Source organism: Oncorhynchus masou, chromosome 11 (assembly GCF_036934945.1).
Source record: "Oncorhynchus masou masou isolate Uvic2021 chromosome 11, UVic_Omas_1.1, whole genome shotgun sequence".
Classification (NCBI taxonomy): domain Eukaryota; kingdom Metazoa; phylum Chordata; class Actinopteri; order Salmoniformes; family Salmonidae; genus Oncorhynchus; species Oncorhynchus masou.
Window position 1 is genome coordinate 52,697,244 of NC_088222.1, and position 19,720 is coordinate 52,716,963.

A 19,720-nucleotide genomic window follows, 5' to 3' on the forward strand; every position below is an offset into this window, starting at 1 on the left:
GTAATGATTAACCTTCACTTTTAATGGCCTTCCAATACATTAGCACTACGGAGTGGAGTAATTCAAGATGCGTTAATACTGTATGTTATCTTAATGCCTCCAAGTGAGGGGATGGCCCATAAAAGGAGAGAGCTCTGATGTTTGATGTCAATGTCAGATGGGGACAGATGCTATCCAACAACACTACAACAACCTCCGGAGCAGCTATATGGTTCAGGCAGTTTTCTTTAAGTAAAGAAGTTTCTTGACTATAAATAAAGGTTAACTGAACACAGCACCAATATGAGAGATTACGATGTAATCACAGCTTTCTTGGGAACATGGGGACCCTTTCAGCGGACAATCTTCTTGGCATTGGCCATCAGCATCCTGCCCAATGGATTTACTAGTATTTATATAGTGTTTGTAGGTGATACCCCGCCACATGAGTGCTTTATTCCTGAGGATTATAATGTCAGTGACATATGGAGAAATGTGACCATCCCCACGGTGACAACGAATGGTGTGTCACAGCGTAGCTCGTGCTCAAGACTCAAACTGGAGACAGTTAAAAACTACTCTCGCCTGAATATCATTCCAAATGTGGATGTCAACGTGAGTGAAATTGAGCTGGAGAGTTGCTTGGACGGTTGGAAATACAGCAAAGAGGTCTACCAGTCAACATTTGTCACGGAGGTGAGGAAAATGTATTTCAAATCACTGCAAACATGATTGACTAGTACCAAGCACCTAAAAAATGTGTGTATGATAAAAAAAGAGAATGAAATTCAAATATGTGCATGATAAACTTCCAATGCTTACATAAACAAAGAATTGCAGTTACAGTCAGAAAGGTGCAGCTATACATCAAAATGTATCTTGATACAAATACAAGATACTCTAAATTCCATTTTTATTCAACCAAAATACAATATACTTTTGCAAAGTATTGTATTTACATAAAATACAGGCATGTTGAGGTATTTTGTTATTTCGAAAAACACAAAATACATTTGCAAGTGCCACGCATTCACTACAGCAACATTCTCAGTAACAGTAAAAAAAAAAAACAATTTTTTTTTTTGCTATGACTGTGAAATGTGCTTGTATGACAACCTTAGTTGAATGCACTAACTGTTAGTCATACTGCATAAGACCCACTGGGCTAAAAACTGGTATACGTCATTTCAACAAATAAAATGTGATGATGTGATGATGTTGTATCAATGTGGGAAAATGATTGGATTTGCAAAAATCATCAACATCAGGTAATTGTAACTCTTTAACCTAAAACCAATGACATTGTGACATTCTGCTGTGACCAAAATGTAAATGTAAAAATGTACAATTGCACACTGGGTATTATTATTGACTCTTATCACATCCTAGTGCCATCAGACTATTAATACCAATGCAGGGTGAAAAGGGGCCACAAAATTGTGAATAAAAAAAAAATGGTATAGAAAATGATTTTGTATTTTCAAAATACAAATTACAGGTCTCGAAAGTATCTTGTTTCAAAATACATTGGATTGTAGTTCAGGTCAGTGAAATACAATGACAAAATGATCAAGTGTAATTTTAAATATGTATTTCAAATACATGTAACAGAAATACTGTTTAGAGGTCGACCGATTAATCGGAATGGCCGATTAATTAGGGCCGATTTCCAGTTTTCATAACAGACGGAAATGGGTATTTTTTGACACCGATTTGGCCAAATTATTAAAATGATTATTATTATTTTACACCTTTATTTAAACTTTATTTAACTAGGTAAGTCAGTTAAGAACACATTCTTATTTTCAATGACAGTGGGTTAACTGCCTCGGTGGGTTAACTGCCTCTAGGTGTGTTAACTGCCTCGTTCAGGGGCAGAACGACAGATTTTTACCTTGTCAGCTCGGGGGATTCAATCTTGCAACCTTACAGTTAACTAGTCCAACGCTCCAACCACCTGCCTCACGAGGAGCCCGCCTGTTACGTGAATGCAGTAAGAAGCCAAGATAAGTTGCTAGCTAGCATTAAACGTAATCAATCATAATCACTAGTTATAACTACACATGGTTGATGATATTACTAGATTATCTAGCGTGTCCTGCGTTGCATATAATCGATGCATTCGCGAAAAAGGTCTGTCGTTGCTCCAACGTGTACCTAACCATAAACAATGCCTTTCTTAAAATCAATACACAGAAGTATATATTTTTAAACCTGTATATTTAGCTAAAAGAAATCCAGGTTAGCAGGCAATATTAACCAGGTGAAATTGGGTCACTTCTCTTGCGTTCATTGCACGCAGAGTCAGTGTATATGCAACAGTTTGGGCCTGCCTAATTTGCCAGAATTTTACGTAATTATGACATAACATTGAAGGTTGTGCAATGTAACAGGAATATTTAGTCTTACGGATGCCACCCGTTAGATAAAATACGGAACGGTTCCGTATTTCACTGAAAGAATAAACCTCTTGTTTTCGAGATGATAGTTTCCACATTCGACCACATTAATAACCTAATGCTCGTATTTCTGTGTGTTATTATTTTATAACTAAGTCTATGATGTGATAGAGCAGTCTGACTGAGCGGTGGTAGGCAGCAGCAGGCTCGTAAGCATTCATTCAAACAGCACTTTCGTGCGTTTTGCCAGCAGCTCTTCGTTGTGCTTCAAGCATTGTGCTGTTTATGACTTCAAGCCTATCAACTCCCGAGATTAGGCTGGTGTAACTGATGTGAAATGGCTAGCTAGTTAGCGGGGTGTGCGCTAATAGCGTTTCAAACATCACTCGCTCTGAGACTTGGAATGGTTGTTCCCCTTGCGAGGAGAGGGATGGAAGCTATACTGTTAACACTGGCAATACTAAAGTGCCTATAAGAACATCCAATAGTCAAAGGTTAATGAAATACAAATGGTATAGAGAGAAATAGTCCTATAATTCCTATAATAACTACAACCTAACACCTCTTACCTTGGAATATTGAAGACTCATGTTAAAAGGAACCACCAGCTTTCATATGTTCTCATGTTCTGAGCAAGGAACTGAAACGTTAGCTTTCTTACATGGCACATATTGCACTTTTACTTTCTTCTCCAACACTTTGTTTTTGCATTATTTAAACCAAATTGAACATGTTTCATTATTTATTTGAGGCTAAATTGAATTTATTGATGCATTATGTTACGTTAAAATAAGTGTTGATTCAGTATTGTTGTAATTGTCATTATTACAAATACATTTAAAAAATCGGTATCAGCTTTGTTTGGTCCTCCAATAATCAGTATCAATATCAGCATTGAAAAATCATAATCGGGTGACCTCTAATACTGTTACAGCACAGTACATTGTAGTTATACTCCCCTAATGTATTTATTTGGACAGTGAAGCTCAAACGTTTCATTTGGCTCTGTACTCCAGCATTATGGATTTGAAATAACATGTTTCATATGACGCAACATAATCTGTGGAGGACTCGTTTAAAGAGAGAGTGATGAATCTGCATAGAATAACTGAGGGAAATTAATTGATTCTCCACAAACGATCATGGGCTACACAAGATTGTTTGATGATCATCCCTTTTTAATACCTTTCTGATGCAAATCATACCAAAGCATACTTCCGTCAGGCTCACATTTGCCATTACCTGATTTGACATACAGTATATTGTGCTATAACTTTTATTGAGATAATAATAGTGACTAATAAAGTCCGATTCTAAATTTGTCAAATTATTTGTCAAATTATTTTACACATTTGTTTCTGATACCCCCAAGTGTCTGAAAATAGAAAATCAGATAATCAAATAGCTTGATGGTCTATGTTAATAGTATCTTAAATATGAATCCATTTTATATCATGTATGAATCAATTTGACTTTGTGACTCCTCAACCCCCCTTCTCCGAAGGGTATAGCGGCTCACCCAGTGATATTGTTTTACTAAAGCGGCTCCCTCTGTAACGACTTCCACCGAAGTCGGTCCCTCTCCTTGTTCGGGCGGCGGTCGATGTCACCGGCCTTCTAGCCACCGCTGATCCACTTTTCCTTTTACATTTGTTTTGTCTTAGTCTTACACACCTGGTTTCACTCACCAAATTACCTGTTTATTATTTAACCCTCTGTTCCCCATGTTTGTTTGTGAGTGATTGTTTATTGTATTTCCGGCCCGTCATTTTGTGCACTCGTGATGTTACTTTGTACATTTGTCATTTTGAGTAAAAGTACATTGATTACTCATATTTGCTGTCTAGCGACTGACTCTCTACACCAGCTACACACAGGACACTGACACCCTCAGAAATACTACAGACTACCACTGCCCTACAGGTACAAATCAAAGGATTCTACGTGGCACCTGAAACGGTTCGCCCAAAGGAACAAATGACAGAACTCTGTAACCGGATGGTTCTTCTTGACCAACATCATATCTTATGTAAACGTTATCTTGTCATGTTTTTTGCTAAATGTAAGGCATCAACCCATTAAAGCTTCTATCAATTGGGCATGCTTCTAGCAAGGCTTTGCGGTGCTAATTGATGCTTATGTCAAAGATGAGCATCAACCCATTAATACTTATGTCAATTCATTGCATTCAATAGGAAAAGTCTCAACCAATTGACGCGTATATGAATACAAAAGATGAGTGTCACAAGGTTGACACTTATGTCAATATATTGCATTCAGCTAGCGGCCAATGACGTCGGCAGCAAAAACAAGGCTAGTGTGGGAAGATACAGAAGCATCTCCTTCAAGGCAGGCAAATGGACAAACTAATGGGCTGCTGACTAAAGGATACAGCAGACTAAAGGTCCAGACTAAAGGATAGAGCAGACTAAATGTCCAGACTAAAGGATACAGCAGACTAAATATCCAGACTAAAGGATACAGCAGACTAAATGTCCAGACTAAAGGATAGAGCAGACTAAAGGTCCAGACTAAAGGATAGAGCAGACTAAAGGTCCAGACTAAAGGATACAGCAATTGGATTGAGTGATAGATCCACAATGTTAAAGGTAAGTATACGATTGTGCAAGGTTTGCCTGCAGCTTGGCTAACGTTAGAGCCAACCAGCAGAGTCAAGAGTCTGGTGTCATCAGCAATAATGCTGGCCAATATCATAGGTGTTATAAATGTAAAGGGTAATGTCCATCCTTCAAACGTTCTATCTTTAAATTTCAGCTCACATCATATGTTGTTTAGCATGTACTGTGTCCTTGTTCTGGTTGTTCTGTAACGTTAGCTATAGTAATTACCACTAACAAATGGCAAATGGCCGTTTCATGGGCTCTTAACCAACCATGCTATTTATTTGTTTTTTCACATTTTTTGTAACTTATTTCATACAAAATGTTGCTGCTACCGTCTCTTATGCCTGAAAAGAGCATCTGGAAATGAGAATAGTGATTACTCACCTTGAACTGGACGAAGAATTTCTCTTTAATGAGACGGAAGAGAGGGATTTACTCCAGACACCCGAACAGGCCCTCATCCCCGTCGTTCGCAGGAGAAAGAGATGGAAATGATTTGGGTGCCTTGTGAGAATCGTCCGCCGAGTGGTTAATCTGGCCAACATGTATATGCTACCAGTGGGACATTAAAAACTGTAATGTCTTACCTTTCACCGAGTTGTGGCTAAACGATGACATGATTAACATATAGCTGGCAGGTTACACACTGCATTGGCAGGATAGAACAGCAGCCTCCGGGAAGACAAGTGGTGGCGGTCAACAGCTGGTGCACGATACCCAAGGAAGTCTCGAGGTTTTGCTCGCCTGAGGTAGAGTATCAAATGATAAACTGTAGACCAGCGCATCTACCTAGAGAGTTTCCATCTGTATTTTTCGTAGCTGTCTTAATTACCACCACAGACCGATGCTGGCACTAAGACCTCACTCCATGAACTGTATACCACAAGCAGGAAACTTATCATCCAGATGCGGCGGACCTAGTGGTTGGGGACTTTAATGCAGGGAAATCTGACCATAATTCTATCCTCCTGATTCCTGCTTTCAAGCACAAGTGACTCTGTCAATTAAAATGTGGTCCAATGAAGCAGATGCTAAGCTACAGGACTGTTTTGCAAGCACAGACTGGAACATGTTCCGGGATTAAGGCAGGCTCAGTGACCCTGAGTTACATTACAGAGCGTTGAACACATTACTGGAGCAATTCCGCGGGTTGTCTGTTAGGCAGCCTACCATTTTTTTTTTTTAATTTTACCTTTATTTAACCAGGCAAGTCAGTTAAGAACACATTCTTATTTTCAATGACTTGCCTAGTAAAATAAAGGTAAAAAAAATAAAAAATAAAATAAAAAATAAATCTCTTCCCGAACCAATGCAACTAGGTAGAGCTAGGCTGTCTCCAGCTGAATGGCTATACAGGCTTCACACTAAGAGTTGCCTGTATTGCGGGACTACTGGTAATTTTGTCTCCACCTGTCCACTAAAAGACCAGGCTCACCGGTAGGAGGGAACACTCTGGTGGGCAGTACAGAGAACTTTTCCTCTCCCTTACTCGCACCCCTTTTCATGCCATTTTGCTGTGGGTGAACGTTAAGACACTAACAGCTTACAGACGGTAGACAATTAAGGTCACAGTTATGAAAACTTAGGACACTGACTCTGACTCTGAAAAACACCAAAAGAAAGATGCCTAGGGTCCCTGCTCATCTGCGTGAACGTACCTTCGGCATGCTGGAAGGAGGCATGAGGACTGCAAATGTGGCCAGGGCAAAAAATTGCAATGTCTGTACTGTGAGATGCCTAAGACAGAGCTACAGGGAGACAAGGCGGACAGTTGATCGCCCTTGCAGTGGCAGACCACGTGTAACAACTCCTGCACAGGATCGGTACATCCGAACATCACACCTGTGGGACAGGTACAGGATAGCAATAACAACTGCCCGAGTTACACCAGGAACACACAATCCCTCCATCAGTGCACAGACTGTCCACAATAGGCTGAGAGAGGCTGGACTGAGGGCTTGTAGGCCTGTTGTAAGGCAGGTCCTCACCAGACATCACCGGCAACAATGTCGTCTATGGGCACAAACCTACCATTGCTGGACCAGATAGGACAGGCAAAAAGTGCTCTTCACTGATGAGTCGCGGTTTTGTCTTACCAGGGATGATGGTCAGATTTCCCGTTTATCGTTGAAGGAATGAGCGTTACACCGAGGCCTGTACTCTGAAGTGGGATCTATTTGGAGGTGGAGGGTCCCACATGGTCTGGGGCAGTGTGTCACAGCATCATCGGGACTGAGCTTGTTGTCATTGCAGGCAAACTCAATGCTGTGCGTTACAGGGAAGACATCCTCCTCCCTCATGTGGTACACTTCCTGCAGGCTCTTCCTGACATGACCCTCCAGCACGATAATGCCACCAGACATGCTCGTTCTTTGTGTGATTTTCTGCAAGACAGGAATGTCGGTGTTCTGCCATGGCCAGCGACGAGCCCGGATCTCAATCCCATTGACCACGTCTGGGACCTGTTGGATCGGAGGGTGAGGTCTAGGGCCATTCCCCCTAGAAATGTCAGAGAACTTGCAGGTGCCTTGGTGGAAGAATGGGGTAACATCTCACAGCGGGAACTGGCAAATCCGGTGTAGTCCATGAGGCGGAGATGCACTGCAGTACCTAATGCAGCTGGTGGCCACACCAGATACTGACTGTTACTTTTGATTTTGACCCCCCTCCCCTCCCCCAAATATGTGATTGGAACAGTAGCAACAGAACATATGATGTAACAAACTCGTCTAGTCAGCATTGTTGTCTGAAAAGCATCTTAACAATGTTTCGTACTGATGGGAGATAAAGGTCTTCACAACTTTATTCGTAAATTTCAACTTTTATTGTAATTTGTTTTGGTAAACTTCATCATCCAAGCACAGAACACATCCACAGCCAAACTCATTCAATGAACCAGTCAAAATAACAGGTTGCGCTGACAAAAAAACAAAACATAAGTTATCAACCTAACAGCTAGTCTTGTTTACAATGTACCTCATCTCTGGTGAGCACAAGGGAGAAATGTAATGTTGTTTATCAAAGAGATGCTTGTCAGCTAAGCTAACAGCAGCTAAATTATTTAATATGGCAGCAGTAGCGGTCAGTGCCATTTCAGATGAGGGAGGACGATTTCTTTCCATGAGCATGGCCTTATATTACAGCATATTGGATGACTGTCATTCATATTCCATTCACCCAGTTTAATGTAACAGCGATAGGCTACTACATGATACTCAAATTTTCCCTATATCCATCATGAGGTTGCTATAACCTAGCCTATGAATGAAAGTTTGTATGTAGATGCCCATGGGTCGAGAGACAAATTTGATGTGACAGACAGTAGCATTCAATACCGCCTTGCATACTCTTGCCTGCATCTTGCCTGCATTAGTCCAACAGTTGCAAACAATATTTTCTACTGGACAAATTCAGGTATGTTAATCCCTGTTTTGTTGTGTTTGCTTCTGTTTAAGAAACATTTTTCAACAGAATTGGCGGAATGAATACAGGAGTCAATCCTAAACACAGTTCACAGTTTCATAGCAGCCACGTTGTATTCCTTCTCTCATCTATGTTATGCACTCTCCTCCTTTCATCTCTTCTCTTCACTTGTGGACTTCAATGCACAACACATCAGCTGTATGTCACCAGGCGAAAAAAAACTTTCCAAGCCAAACCACTACACACAGTCTACATCGTTGTCACCATATTAGCTAAAGTAACATCATAGTCAGCATAGCTAATAAAACTAACACATTAGTAAACCCGCTAAAATGATGCAAGAATGTTGCAATGTACAGTCAGTAAGCAGTTACACTGGCGGGCCCCGGTGGCAATAAATTAGTCAAACCAAAAGCTTAGCTTGACGAGGAAGAGTTCCAGTGTTGTGTTGGATAGTCATAGCCAGCTTGCTAACATAGCATCCCTCTGTTTGAGCAGGGTGAATCAGTAGGCTAAACTAGTTAGGTGCATTTGCCTACTAAGTAAGTGAAACTGAAATTGAAAAAAAATGACACTCTCTCTCTCCATTTCTCTTTGCTTCTCCTTAAATTTAGGTAGAAATCAATTTGTCAAAAACTGTTCAACTATTTTCTTTCTCGTTGACTCAACTACTCACCACATGTTATGCACTGCAGTGCTAGCTAGCTGTAGCTTATGTGTCACGCCCTGACCATAGAGAGCCTTTTTATTCTCTATTTTGGTTAGGTCGGGTGTGACTAGGGTGGTTTTATTTCTATGTTGGCCTGGTATGGTTCCCAATCAGAGGCAGCTGTTTAGAGTTATCTCTGATTGGGGATCATATTTAGGCAGCCATTTCCCCACTGTTTTTTGTGAGATCCTGTTTATGTGTAGTTGCCTGTGAGCACTACATAGCTTCACGTGTCGTTTGCCCTTTATTGTTTTTGTCCGTTTCACGAATAAAAAGATGTGGAACCCATATCACGCTGCGCCTTGGTCCGAATCATGAAAGTAGATCCCACCACACCAGGACCAAGCAGCGTGCCCAGGAGGAGAAGCTATCCTGGGCTTGGGAGGAGATCAAAGAGGAGAAGATATCCTGTACTTGGGAGGAAATAATGGGAGGACACGAAAGCCTTCCTTGGCAGCAGACGCAAGGAAAGAAGGGAAGACAGTGACGACGCTGGGGTTCGCGGCCACAACGAAAGCCCAAAGAACAGCCCCAAGAAAAATAAATTGGGGGGCACATGGGGTGGTAGGCGGGGCCGAGTAGTGAACCAGAGCCAATCTGGGTGAATATGTAGAAATTGGAGGAGAGTGAACGGAGAGAGTCAGAGACCGTCAGTGAGTTGATGGAGAAATTGGAGGAGATGCTCAGTCCAGGCACAACGTCCAGTCCCGCTCCAAGGCAGAAGCCTTCCTCTGCACCGGTGCCCGGTCCAGGCATGGCGTCCAGTCCCGCTCCATGGCAGGAGCCTTCCTCTGCGCCGATGTCAAGTCCAGGCACGGCGTCCAGTCCCGCTCCAAGGCCGGAGCCTTCCTCTGTGTAATGGAATACCCCCCTGAAATGGACAAAAATGAATGGGAAAATATTGGCATTGGGCAAACCATGTACACGATGGCCAATACCACCCAAATCGGCGTTGATTCATGCAAAATGTTTTTCAAATGCCATATGGCAATTGCCAGTTGTAACACTTCAAAAATCCAATAGGTGGCGTGTGCGCTCCACCGTGGTTTTTCATATGGGAAATGGACCCCAAGTCAACATCCAAAAGCCAAATTTTGAAAAAATAAATTTTTTGTCAAAAACTTATCACCCCTTAAAAAAGTGCTTTCTGGACCGTTTTTCGAAATTCTTTCGCTTTTTTTTGTCAATTACACATGTGTAAGAACTGTATGAATACACTTTTGTCCAATTTTATTATCATTATTTTTTATTTTTTATTACTTGCGCATAAGGCATATGTTTTGTCCATTTGCAATATGATTTCATAGGAAGTCAGAAGTCAAAAGTCAAAAATTGCAAAATTTCATAAAAAACTTCACACACCCCTAAAAAAGTGCTTTCTGGACCGTTTTTCGAAATTCTTTTGAATTTTGTGTCAATTACACACGTATAAGAACTGTATCAACATACTTTAGTCATATTTTATTATCATATTTTTTTTAATTACTTGCGCACAAGGCACATGTTTTGTCCATTTGCAATATGATTTCATAGGAAGTCAAAAGTCAAAAATTGCAAAATTTCATAAAAAACTTCACACACCCCTAAAAAAGTGCTTTCTGGCCCGTTTTCGAAATTCTTTCGAATTTTGTGTCAATTACACACGTATAAGAACTGTATCAACATACTTTAGTCATATTTTATTATAATTTTTTATTTATTTTTACTTGTGCATTAGGCATATGTTTTCTCCATTTGGAATATGATTTCATAGGAAGTCAAAAGTCAAAAATAGCTAAATTATATAAAAAAAACTTCACACACCCTTAAAAAGTGCTTTCTGGACCATTTTTCGAAATTCTTTCGAATTTTATGTCAATTCCACACATATAAGAACTGTATCAACATACTTTAGTCATATTTTATTATCATTATTTTTTGTTATTTTTTTTTACTTGTGCATAAGGCATATGTTTTGTGGGGGGCCAAATGTCATAAGAAATTTGACATGCTCAAAAATCCTGCAGAAATGCAAAATTGACTGGCCTGATGAACTCGAGATGGCTGGGCAGTGATTCTGGTACCTCTCCATCGCTCGTTAGGGTTGATTTCAGAATGTTACTTTTGGTGATGGTACCTCACTGTTTAAACATATTGCAAATGGACAAGAGTCACCAGCAAGTCACCGTCCATCAGTCAATTAGATATCATTCTGACACCAAACTGATACAAACTGACACCAAACCCACTTTTCCCAACTCGTTTAGTAGCCAAGTATCACATACTTCAAAGCTGGCCCAAAATTCACAACGCCTTCGGTTCAAACCATAAAAAAAACATAAAACACGTAGTTGCGTTCTAGCTGCGGGTCCATTTCTTGTGTTATGTGTAGGCCTAGCTGAGGCAACCCCGAATCCCAAGTTTCAGCTCGATAGGTCATTTGGTGTCCGAGCAAAACCCTAATTGGTGCTGAAAATCCACTTTTTTCCATGACTTGCTACGGGGTCCTTGAATGAGCTATCGGACAGAAACGTTGGGTTCTGTCTCTATGGGCCGAGACGGTCACAATGCACCTAGTCCTGTGACTCTGAGACATTTCTAAATGTCGACATTTTCGTGATGCAAAAATGAATTGAAGTCATAGCAAATGTACGAAGCTGTTTCTCGGTCCGAGAACCTTCTAGAGCGACGTAACTCACCACGCACTATCGACCTGAGGTCTAGAACAGGATTCTAAAGTTTCGGAACTCTAGGTCTGACGGTTCTTTAAAAGTTCCAACAAGTTTAACTAATGCAGGGAGTGTATGTCTCTACGCACCCCAATGGGTCCCTCCTTCCAAGCTGTGTGTGTGTGTGATTTAGTTTTCCTTTCAAATTTTATGTGAAGAATGACTGATTTACAGTTCATATGGGTTGCCTAATCACATATATGAAGTTTTGGAAAGATCTGATTTTTTTTAACCCCTCGAAACAGCCCATGAGACACCAATTATGGCACTTCCGGTTGGCACAGGAAGCTATAACTCAACACACATCCTCATTGGGGTATTCTATTTCAGAATCCTGAGTTTTAAGTCTTTACCATAAAAACTGACTGATTTACACCTGGTTGAATGCACTATGTCTATCAAACTGCAGGCAGGTTATGGATATACACTTTTAGGGCGATTTTAACCACTTCCGGATAGTCCAGGAAGCTTAGAATCAACACAGGTAGACCTTATAGTGGCTTGATGGACTGGTACCGAAGACAGGTTCATACAGCATTCATAACCCATATAGGCTCCAGGTTGAATTTATGGGATCAGGCAATGTATTCCTATGGGGAGAGATATCATTGTATTCTATGAGATCAAAAAACCCTGTTTTACTGTTAAGGGTTAATGCCACACAGTCAAACTTAGGCTTGCACGGATCGGAAGAACCTTAGGAACATTCCTGTGGTTGAATTGTCTTTCTAAACCTAACGGTTCCGCCGCTGTCACCCAAAATCAAATGACGTTGTAGTGCAGGCTTCATTTTGGGCCTACTTTTCTAATGCTCGCTGCTCTCAGACCGAGCGAGCTACGGTCAAGCGGGATATCTCGTTGAACTCGGCACGGCCTAGGGATTATGTTTATGCCATTGCCCCCTCTCTGTGTCTTTAGGCACCGCACTTTTTTACTCCATCCTTGCTGTGTGTGTGTGTGAGAGCTTTTCTTTGACATCTGTTGGGAGAAATGACTGATTTACAGTTCAGGAGGGTTACCTAGTCACACATATGAAGTTTTAAAAAGATGTGACTTTTTTAACCCTTCAAAACAGACAGTGTGACCCAATTAAAGGCACTTCCGGTTGACACAGGAAGCTATAAGTAAACACATGTCTTGATTGACATAGACACTTACAGAATCCTGAGTTTTAAGTCTTTAAGTTGATAATTGACTGATCTACACAGGGTTGAATGCAGAGTCATTTTTTACCTTTGCTGGTGATGTACATCCAAATACCTTTTGGGTGAATTTAACCACTTCCGGTTACTCCAGGAAGCTTGGAATTGACACAGGTAGACCTCATAGTGGTCTGATGGACTGTCATAGAAGACAGGTTCATAAGGCATTCATAACCCACATAGGCTTCAGGTTGAATTTAGAGGTGAAGGCAATGTATTCCTATGGGGAGAGAAGTCAATGCAAACTGTTTGATGTAAACACCTTCTTTTAACTGTGAAGGGTTAATGCCACACGGTCAAGGTTAGGCTTGCACAGATCGGGAGGACCTTAGGAACATTCCTGTGTTTGAATTGTCCTTCTAAACCTAACGGTTCCGCCGCTGTCACCCAAAATCAAATGACGTTGTGGTGCAGGCTTCATTTTGGGCCTACTTTTCTCATGGTCGCTGCGCTCAGACCGAGCGAGCTACGGTCAAGCGGGGCGTCTCGTTGAACTCGGCACAGTCTGGACACTATGGTGATGCCATTTTTTGTGTTGATTTCAGAATGCCATTTTGGTGATGGTCCCTCTCCGCTTAAACATATTGCAAATTAACAAAAGTCAACTAGCAAGTCAGTGTCCATCAGTCAATTAGATGTCATTCTGACACCAAACTGATACCAATTGACACCAAACCCACTTTTTCCAACTCATTTAGAAGCCAACTATCACATATGTCAGAGCAGGCCCATAATTCACAGTTTAAAACATAATAAAAACGTAAAACACATAGTTACGTTCTAGCTGCTGGTCCAGTTCGGACATTATGTGTAGTCCTATGTGAGGCGACCCCGAATCACGAGTTTCGGCTCGATAGGTCCTTCGGTGCCCGAGTAAAACCCTAATTGGTGCTGAAAATCCACTTTTTTCCATGCCTTGCTATGGGGTCCTTGAATGAGCTATTGGACAGAAACGTTGGGGTCCGTGTCTATGGGCCTATGTCGCCATTTCGTCTATGTCGCCATTTTCGTAATGGTCAAAATGAATTGAAGTCATTGCAAATGTACGAGGCTGTTTCTCGGTCCGAGAACCTCCTAGAGCCACCTAACTCACCACGCACTATCGACCTGAGGTCTAGAACAAGTTTCTAAAGTTTCGGAACTCTAGGTCTGACGGTTATTTTTTAGCTCGAACAAAGCTAACTATTGGAGGCAGTGTCAGTCTCTACGCACCCCAATACGTCCCTCCTTCCAAGTTGTGTATCTGTGTGATTTAGTTTTCCTTTGAATTTTTATGGGAAAAATGACTGATTTACAGTTCATGGGGGTTGCCTAATCACACATGTGAAGTTTTGGACAGATCTGATATTTTTAACCCTTCCAAAAAGCCCCTGAGACAGCAATTATGGCACTTCCGGTTGGCACAGGAAGCTATAAGTCAACACATATCCTCATTGGGGTATGCTTTTACAGAATCCTGAGTTTTAAGTCTTTACGTTAAGAATTGACTGATTTACACAGGGTTCAATGCACTATGTCTATCAAATTGCAGGCAGGGTATGGATATACACTTTTAGGGTGATTTTAAGCACTTCCGGTTGGTCCAGGAAGATTAGAATCAACACAGGTAGACCTCATACTAGCCTGATGGACTATCATAGAAGACAGGTTCATACGGCATTCATAACCCATATAGGCTTCAGGTTGAATGTATGGGTGCAGGCAATGTATTCCTATGGGGAGAGAAGTCAATGCAAACTGTTTGATGTAAACACCTTCTTTTAACTGTGAAGGGTTAATACCACACGGTCAAGGTTAGGCTTGCACGGATCGGGGGGACCTTAGGAACGCACCTGAGGCCGAATTGTGTTTCTCACCCTAACGGTTCTCTCACTGTCACCCAAAAGCAAATGACATTGTGGTGCAGGCTTCATTTTGGGCCTACTTTTCTAATGGTCGCTGCGCTTAGACCGAGCGAGCTACGGTCAAGCGGGATATCTCGTTGAACTCGGCACGGCCTTGGGATTATGTTGATGCCATTGCCTGCTCTCTGTGTCTTTAAGCACCGCGCTTTGTCACTCCATCCTTGCTGTGTGTGTGTGAGAGAGCTTTTCTTTGACATCTGTTGGGAGAAATGACTGATTTTACAGTACTGGAGGGTTGCCTAATCACACATATGAAGTTTTGAAAATATCTGACCTTTTTAACCCTTGGAAACAGCCACTATGACACCATTTAAGGCACTTCCTGTTGGCACAGGAAGCTATAAATAAACCCATATCCTGATTGGGGTATGCCTTTACAGAATCTTGAGTTTTAAGTCTTTTACGTTAAGAACTGAGTTATTTACGGAGGGTTTAGTGAGTGTGTGTTATTTCAGAAAATCATAGAAAATCACAGAAATCTCGCAGAGCTCTGCAGCACACTTTAAAAATATCCGTATGAACACCCTGCAACTGGATCTGTAACTGTTGAAAAAAAAGCACCTATATTTGAACATCACCAATCTGTCATTGTACGATTTCTCTTAATTGACGGTAGATAAATGGTTGATTTTTTTTTATTGACACCAGAGGCTCCTTGACTTTGACGTGAAGTGAAAAAATAACTTCTCTATTTTCATTTTGGACCTTTAATCCCAGAAAAATGGCCATAACTCAAAAACCGTTGAGGCCTAGACGCCATCTTGTTCGGGGCCAACTGCCCATTATGCCAAACCTATGCTCACCAAGTTTCGGCTTCGAAATATTTTCAGTTTTCGAGATAAGGCCCGTCGTGATTCGTGTTGTTTTGTCAAATTGCAGTATGATTGCTTATGCCCTCTTGTGGGATTTTCCTGGATAGCGGAAAAATGACCAAAATTTGATTATTTTATAAAACGAAAACCGAATGTCCGACAAAGTTCATTTGATGACTTCCCGGTAGGTCTGGCCCTGCCGCTCGGCCCGACGCCGTCCCCGAATTTTACAAATGTTTTCGGACGTCTAGTAAGGGACCTTACATTTGCAATATGGACTTTTTCACTAACCATACAGAAAATGTCAATGTTCCCTTAAGGTATGCCGGTGCCCAGTCCAGGCATGGCGGCCAACTCAGCTCCATGTCCGGAGCCTTCCTCAACGCCGGGGCCCAGTCCGGGTGCGGCGTTCAACCCAGCTCCATGGCCGGGGTCCTCCTCTGCGCTGAGGCCCAGTCCGGGCATGGCGTTCTAACTGGCAGGGGGCAAAGTCCCGCACCAGAGCTGCCACCGATGCTGGATCTGCGGGATGAGCAGGTTCTTTGTCCGGCACCAAAGCCGTGACCCATGCTGGCAGATCCTCGAGCGGAGTGGGTACTTTGCCCCGCACCGGAGCCGCCACCGACGCTAGATGCCCCCCCGCACCCTCCCCTATAGAATCAGGTTTTGCGGCCGGAGTCCGCACCTTGGGGGGGTACTGTCACGCCCTGACCATAGAGAGCCTTTTTATTCTCTATTTTATTCTCTAGGTTGTTTTATTTCTATGTTGGCCTGGTATGGTTCCCAATTAGAGGCAGATGTTTAGCATTGTCTCTGATTGGGGATCATATTCAGGCAGCCATTTCCCCACTGTTTTTTTGTGGCATCATGTTTATGTGTAGTTGCCTGTGAGCACTCCATAGCTTCACGTGTCGTTTGCTCTTTATTGTTTTTGTGCATTTCATGAATAAAAAGATATGTTATTAAGACAAACATTATGCTTTCAGTACTTGATTAATTCTCTGATCCTTTGATTGGGTGGACAACATGTCAGTTCTTGTCGCAAAAGGGTTCTACCTGGAACCAACTGGGTTCTCCTATGGGGACAGGCGCAGAACCCTTATGTAACCCTTTTTTCAAAGAGTGTATTCAAATATGAATATTCATTGATACCTTTGAAACAAAGTCTAGTTACGGCCACAACTGCAGCAACCCCCCAAATGGCTGGCAGTGTCTGTTTCTACAAAGCAACATTGATAACATTAAATAATCAATTAATTGCATATATTCTTGTACCATATGGTAAATTATCAGTTGTAAATGTATCTTTTTCTTCTGTATGTTAGCTGCAACATTCTGTACTTTCTGCACGCATGATAGACATTTGCTGGTTGGAGCACAACTCCAGGGGGGTGGGGATGAGGAGCATCTATAAATCCTGCTGCATAAATTCATTGCGGCCAGGTCAAACGAACAACAGAAATAAACAAGTCACTCAGAAAAAATGTATCACAACTCTCGAGTCAGTAAACAGAGTCGTTCAAAAATAACAAATAGTTTGTGAACTGCACACCAAAACTTGATGCTGGTTTTAGCTTGTCCAAAACACAGAGCCAATGCTGGTCGCCAGCAAAATCACAACAAATCTGGTCACCAGCAAAAACCAGCTAGACCATGCTGGTTGGCCAGAAAAACCAGCAAGACCATGCTGGTTGGCCAGCAAAACCAGCTAGACTATGCTGGTCAGAGAAGTTTGACCAGCTAGACCAGCTTGACCAGCATCTGACCAGCATAGACCAACTTGAAATGTTCCTAGCACACAATGACAACATCCCGCTTATGACTCTACACACTTGTTGGAGGCATTTGCAGTTCGTTTTGGTTGTGTCAGAGTCACATTTATTGTAAATAAGAGTAGAATATGTTTCTGAACACTTCTACATTAATGTGGATGCTACCATGATTATGGATAATTATGAATAAATCGTGAATAATGATGAATTAGAAAGTTACAGAGGCACAAAGATCATACCCCCAAGACATGCTAACCAATTACCAGGGGAGGTTAGCATTTGGTGGGAGTGTATGATATTTATACTTCTGTAACTTTCGCACTGATTATCCGTTGTTAGGTTCTGAACCAACAGAGTAAAAACTCAAACGGACGACTAGGAAAATCTCAAACCAACTTTATTCATCCACTGGGTCATACAGCTGCAAAGACAAAGACATGTTTACACAATTACATATATTTATACCCTCCTACTGGGCGGAGTCAACTCTTTGCACATCTAGACAGCCAATACATCTCTGTTGCTAGTCAGGAACTTAATTGGTTCCTCTCACTAGTGTAGTCATGGCCCTGCCTGATGCTAGAACCTTCGTGGGCGTGGAGGTATACTGTATGTGTGTGAAATAGAACTGTTCCTTCTCACTTCATCTGACCTGACCTCAGGCCGAATTCCTCACCTCTCCCTAATCTACAAATGTCCTACCTTATCAGTGACTGAAACCAGACTGTTGCCCTTTGCCTCCCTCCTTAGGAGCCATGAGATTTAACAATAACATGTTTTGACAGAAGTTAAAACGTTCTGCACTCCCCCTTGTCTCACTCAGTAAAAGTAATCAATACATTCTAGTATGATAACAAGAATTACAAAATTTCAAGCTAGAACCCAACAGTCCCTCCTTTTTTAATAGTAAATCCCTACTGTTCAACTATATATAAACTTCGAAACTTTGAAAAAATAAACCATATTCTCAGTTGATTTGTATGTTTACACCACTGAGACTTATGACTTATCACACTATGTACACTCTTATTCCCCCTCCTTTTATACAACTGATCATGATATTTCAACTGGAGCTTTTGACTTTCTCTTCCTAAGAGAGTGATAACAAAAGACTTGAAAAGCAAAATAAAATAAAAACACAAAACATGACAAGTATTAGTAATGCGTTAAGCTATAATCATATGGCAAATAAACTGAAGTTTGATAACAGGACGATTCCCTCACTGACTCCATACCTTTGGGATACTGTTCCGCTGGGGTCCACAAAAATGAAGGCTCTATACACCCCACGCTTGTACCCAGACTTCCTCTTCAGGCTGCAGGTTTACAAAAGGGGTTCCCACGCCACCATATCATCCTAACTCAGCCCCCGTCTCCTCCTTCTCCCTCCATGGCCACCCGATAGACAGTACATGTGCCTGAATCAACTGGACCTTATGTTGAGGTAAATCAGCACTGCATACACGTTTCAACATCAATGCCTTCAGAAGGTGCTATCCCAGCAATGCTAACAAGGTAAACCCTGCTACCACTAACACTGCCCATGATGCATACTTTAAGATACCCTTCATTTGCGCCGTTGTCCAGTTCCATGTTGTTAATATAGCGACCTTCACCGCTCCTACCGCTCTCTCAAATATAGAGAGAATATAATGATATATAACAGTGAAGCTATCAGACAGTGTTATAGTGTAATTGTTCACAATCTATAGTATTAGCTCTATAACATGTCTACTATCTCACCCTTACGGAAACATTATGTTTCAGAGACAGGCCACCTTTGTTCCTGGCCTCTGGCCTTTAAAAAAAAATGTAACCTTTATTTAACTAGGCAAGTGAATTAAGAACAAATTCTTACTTACAATGACGACCTACACCGGCCAAACCCGGATGGCGCTGGGCCAATTGTGCACCGCCCTATGGGACTTCCAATAATGACCAGATGTGTTACAGCCTGGATTCAAACCATGGGGTCTGTTGTGACGCCTCGAGCACTGAGATGCACTGCCTTAGGCCGCTGCTCCACTCAGGAGCAAAGATCATTCCATCTAACCCATAACCCGTTAATGACAACTGCTAGGCCACTTATAAAGTTATAAACGTACTAAAACGTTTTCAAGTCAATTAGTCAGTTTCCCCAAAAAAACTATTACGAATTCCTGCGCCTGTCTCCAATCATTTATACAAC

The 19,720-nt window shown here is 41.7% G+C and overlaps 1 pseudogene; it reads left to right on the top strand.

Annotated features, from left to right (window-relative positions):
- The first annotated feature begins 270 nt into the window (after positions 1-270).
- LOC135548009 (solute carrier family 22 member 4-like) overlaps positions 271-19,720 on the top strand; it is a 35,690-nt pseudogene continuing 16,240 nt past the window's right edge.